Source organism: Etheostoma spectabile, unplaced genomic scaffold, assembly GCF_008692095.1.
Source record: "Etheostoma spectabile isolate EspeVRDwgs_2016 unplaced genomic scaffold, UIUC_Espe_1.0 scaffold280, whole genome shotgun sequence".
Taxonomy (NCBI): Eukaryota; Metazoa; Chordata; class Actinopteri; order Perciformes; family Percidae; genus Etheostoma; species Etheostoma spectabile.
In genome coordinates this window covers 1,817,071-1,822,351 of record NW_022605578.1, presented here as the reverse complement: position 1 = coordinate 1,822,351, position 5,281 = coordinate 1,817,071, and the positions used below count along the sequence as shown (strand labels likewise).

General features: G+C 39.3%; 2 long non-coding RNA genes across 2 annotated transcripts in view; one reads left to right on the top strand and one right to left on the bottom strand.

Annotated features, from left to right (window-relative positions):
* Positions 1-862, top strand: part of LOC116685993 (uncharacterized) — a 5,733-nt gene extending 4,871 nt beyond the window's left edge. Inside the window, exon 3 of the long non-coding RNA XR_004331110.1 lies at positions 852-862. This is a non-coding gene — a long non-coding RNA (uncharacterized LOC116685993). The remainder of the gene's footprint in view (positions 1-851) is intronic.
* LOC116685992 (uncharacterized) overlaps positions 1-3,586 on the bottom strand; it is an 11,205-nt gene extending 7,619 nt beyond the window's left edge. Inside the window, exon 1 of the long non-coding RNA XR_004331109.1 lies at positions 3,324-3,586. This is a non-coding gene — a long non-coding RNA (uncharacterized LOC116685992). The remainder of the gene's footprint in view (positions 1-3,323) is intronic.
* Between the last annotated feature and the right edge of the window lie 1,695 nt (positions 3,587-5,281).

Below are 5,281 nucleotides of genomic sequence, written 5' to 3'. Positions count from 1 at the left end.
GCCCCTTAGTGCCAATTGGGCATTGTTTTAATGCCATGGCCTACCTGAGCATTGTTTCTGAACATGTCCATCCCTTTATGGCCACAATGTACCCATCCTCTTATGGCTACTTCCAGCAGGATAATGCACCATGGCACAAAGCTTGAATCATTTCAAATTGGTTTCTTGAACATGACAATGAGTTCACTGTACTAAAATGGCCCCCACAGTCACCAGATCTCAGCCCAATAGAGCATCTTTGGGATGTGGTGGAACAGGAGCTTTGTGCCCTGGATGTGCATCCCACACATCTCCATCAACTGCAAGATGCTATCCTATCAATATGGGCCAACATTTCTAAAGAATGCTTTCAGCACCTTGTTGAATCAATGCTACGTAGAATTAAGGCAGTTCTGAAGGCAAAAGGGGGTCAAACACAGTATTACTAAGGTGTTCCTAATAATCCTTTAGGTGAGTGTATAAAATAGCTTTGTATACAGATTGTGTGAAAAGTAGTTACGTATTAACAAATAAATAAATATTGCACTGTAATGAAATGAAATGAAATGGTTAAGTATTAAATAATAAAAAAAATTGCACTGTAATGAAATGAAATGGTTAAATATTTAATATTGCACTGTATGAAATTGCACAGATTCCAGTGTCCTTTAAGGTATAACCGTGTTGCACAGTAGGAGGGAAGAAGAAAGTCCAGTTAAGCATGGGGGGGGATCAATCATGCTTTGGGGTTGTATTGTAGCCAGTGGCACAGGGAACATTTCTTGAGTAGAAGTAAAAATGGATTCAATACAATTTCAGCACATTTTGGACACTAACTTGATGCCATCTGCGAAAAAGCTGAAGTTAAAGAGAGGATGCTTCTACAAATGGATAATGATCCTGAACTGAAGGTTTTGCCATGGCCTTCACAATCTCTTGACCTCAGCATAATTGAGAATAGCGAGACAGACATCCCAGAAATCTCCAAGAACTGGAAGACTTTTGGAAGGAAGAATGGGCGAAGATACCTCAAACAAGAATTGAAAGAGTCTTGGCTGGCTACAAGAAGCGTTTCCAAGCTGTGATACTTGCCAAAGGGGGCAGTACAAGGTATTTACTCTGCAGGGTACCCAAACTTTTGCAGACGCCATTTTTTTGTTTTCTGTTTTTTTTTAAAGTGTAAATGATGGAAATAAAATCTAACTTTTTGTGACATATTATACAAATGTCTAATCTGTCATTTGATGCCTTTTGGAGATTTTGCCATCTTTTCTTGGCTTCTTTATGCACATTAATACAAATTTTTACCTGGGGTGCCCAAACTTTTGAACCCCACTGTATGTAATCATATCAAGGTAACACTGACTGATAACATTTTTAGGGGTATTTTCCTGGTTTAACATCAGTACAATAAGGATGAAAGTAAAGAAGTAAACAGTAAAGAAGGTATTGTAAATTGCAAGGGTAAGAAGAAAGTAGAAAAGAGAAACAAAAGAAAACAGTCAAAGATGACATACGTTAAGAATGTCAGAGATAAGAGCAGGCATACCAAAGAAAGAGACAGAGAGAGGCCAGACACAAGCACCTCAGGCAGGGGTTCTGCAATCTGAACTACCAACATCAACACATACACACAGACACACAAACACACACACACACTTGAGGACACTGTGGAAATTCCACAGAAGAGTCACAAGAGCCACACCTCAGGCTAGCTGTTCACACATATCCCAGAAGAAAGAAGCTTTGATGCAAAGCCTGAATGCTTGCTTTTATCTGCCTCCATTGGGTCTATAGTATGTGTGTTTGTGTGTTTGTGTGTGGGTGTGTGTGTGTGTGTGTTGGACAATTTCTACACAAATGCTTTTAAAGTGTAGATTTTCCATTGTTTCTAAAAAGAGGCAACATGTTTGATTGGTTATGGTTGAGAAAAAGTATAGACAGAGAGCCTCGTTGACTTACACATGTCTGGCTTCTACAACTAAATTAATCTCCTAAAGTGTCACCACTACAATGTATGAGTGAAAATCTGCCCAGTGCCACTGGACATTTTGGTTGGCTCCACCACACAACTTGAATCCAGTTTTCTTCAAAGATATTTGATTTTTCTGCTTTCTGTCTGTGTGTGCGTGTGTGCCTGCCTGCACTCCAGTAGTAGCTCTGCAGTGGCTCACAGAGGCAACTTTCACTGCTAAAGTTTGGACTAGACAGTGGGCTGAGGACGACCCAGGGAAGTGCTCAGGGACCTGCCCGTACGATACAGATAAGGGCTCTCAGTGAAATACTCTTGTGTGTCATTGTGGCAAATATGTGCCCGCCACCAAATTTAGTGCTTTAGGTAATAACTGGAGCGGTTTCTGGCTCCAGCATCACTATTGTTTATCTGATAGCTAAAAGATGAACTAAAATATGAGTCATCAGCGGTGCATAAGCACTTGGGAAGCATTCATCTACTAAGGCCATCACTGTCTTTTCTGCAGCATAAACAGGGAATGACTTAGCTGTCTTTACCAGGCTGACCTGTATCAGAAGTTCGGAGGACTGGGATTAAGTTGGTTTTACACAGAGAGGTTTCCATTTTTTTATGATTAACAATTTCTATTTTTTAAACTGAATACAAAACGTACAATTTTCACATATGTGGAAGGCCTCAGTTGTCCACTGAGAGTTCTTTCCAACGTGTAGTCTACTCTCATTAATGGTGTGGGCTGAATATTAGTCAGCAACACTATACGATTCAACACTTAGCCAACTAAGTAGTAACATGTTTTATTCTTTCAGAAAGACAGATGCTATTAAACTCTAAATGAGGTTACATCACACAACCCACTAGAGCAGTGGTTTGCCAGGAAGTAGTCTATATCCTTGATCTTCCACTTCTAGGAGATTCGGATGGACGCATGTATTTTCCATTTCCTTCCACTTTCTTTGTGTTGTTAGAATTTTAAATGGTGGATTTCTGAGGACTATGGTTACCTAGTCCTCAGATCTCTGCAGGGTAAATCCAGACTAGACTATCTGTCCAATCAGAGTTTTCTCTCACACAACAATTTTTAGTTTTTTAGTTTGTTTTTAGTTTGTTTTTTTGATAGTGACAGTGTATTGACAGGAAAGGTGGGAGAGATGGGGGATGAAACGCAGCAAAGGGCCATAGGTCTGACTCAAACCCGGGCCGCCGCAAAGGACTCAGCCTACATGGGGCGCACGCTCTCACTGGGTGAGCTAGAGGTCGCTGGGAATGACATCACACCCGTGTTGAATGTGTTCCATTTACAAGTCGAATTTTCATTGTTTTCATTTTCAATGTTTCATTTCACATGACGTTGTATTTTGTGCATACAAACAGCGTAGCAACATGTCCACAGATAGAAGTTGGACAGTACTGTGTGTACGACTGATTTAGTGAGATACAAATAACACAGAAGTGCTTAGAACTGTATGTTTCTACAGCTTGCAAAACTGTTGATGCACAGCGCAGCATTGATGGATTTTGAGCTTGGGGCACTCGGTGGTTGCCCGAGTTTCAAGCTCGAAAATCCGAGTTCAGGGGGGCGTCTTTCCGACTTTGACCTTGGATAATCCCAGTTCCGAGTACAAACGGAACGCACTATTAATACCTTGAATTCACTGATTAAGGATTACCCCACAATTACACAATAAAGTTTCAGCTCACAGAGAGCGAAGCAGGAGCTGGAATTCAGCACTGATGATGATAATAATAATAATAATAATAATAATAATAATAATAATAATAATACTAATAATAATAATAATAATAATAATAATAAAAGATTGACAGAGAAACTATAAAGAAAAGCATGGTGATAGCAAAACAAAAGTTGTGTAGGGTTTTGTTAAATAAAAAAGTCCAGGAAGACATACCAATGACATTGGTAAAAAGAAGCTTCACAGCAAAAGACATGACGGGAGAACAAGTTGAAATGTTGTGAAAGAGGGAGAGACATCCTGCGAAAAAGAAAAGTTTTGTGATAGTGAATGCAGAGAGAAAAAAGAAAATGTGCGTCTAAAAATTATCCCACTGCAGAAGAGAGAGAAAAATGAGAATGAGGTGGAGGAGAAGAGGACAAATGACAAATCTTGATGAATATAAGAGCCAACAGAATCCTAATACTTACTTTATCACCCAGCCAGACTTCTCTTACAAATTACTTATTATGCAAATATCTCTGTATTTATTCCAATGACAAATCACACCGTCATATAAACAGACTCATGAAATACAGTGCACACAGACATCTGTGTGTGCACACACACATTAAAACGCAGGTGGTGAAACACACACATGCACGCACACACACACACACATGCACGCACACACGCACACACACACACACACACACACACGGTTTATTTATCTGTCATACTTCTCAAATCCAGTGATGTTTAATAACTGCTCCATTTGTTCCAATGATAAATGAGCCACTGCTGTACTGCATAAAGAGGATAGATCCTACAGTTCCACCTGCACTGTTGTTGTTGTGTGTGCTAATATATTTGTCAGTTTAATAGGCACTAGATGTGTGTGTCTGTTACTTATGTTTACATCTACTCTACCTTTTTCTACTTATTAAGTCTTTAATGGATCTCAGTGTCATATTTTAGAACATGAATGAACAGTTACTTAAAGGTCCAGTGTGTAACTTTTGTAGTTGTTCATTATCAAAATATGTATTGCAGTTCACAAACTTGTCCTTTTTTATGAATATTGATCACCATCATCAATTCCAAGAATTGGACAGGGGTCCAATAGGGGGTCCAGACTCTTCATTGTCCTGCACCATCTTGAAATACGTTAGCCGGTAAGGGACATATAGGATATACTGCTCCACCTTTCCTGTTTTCGTTGTCACTTGATAAACTAACAGGTGCTGTTAAAGGAGAATTCTGGTCGATTCCAACACATAGCTCTGTTGTTTTTAAATCTGGAGTCCTGTCAGTAGAGGAAAAAAAAAAAACAATCGGTGCTGCCTACACCGAGTTATCCTCCTGCTAGAGTTAGCACCCAACAGGCTTAAACAGGGCAAGTTTTAAAAATGTTTCAAGCCTCTAAACATGTTCAAAATTTCATAACAAGTGCCTACCCATGTGAAGAGATTCCTTCTGAATGAACACAGTGAATCTGACTGCAATAGATGTGAAAGAAAGGCATGAAAGTTGTGTTAATTCTGTTGATACTGTAAGGCGTGCTTTAGGACCGTACAGAGATAGAAACATATTTTTAAAAATAAGCAAATGCTTAATTTTTTTTAAAGTAAGTGCTGTAGTACAACTAGCAGGAGAC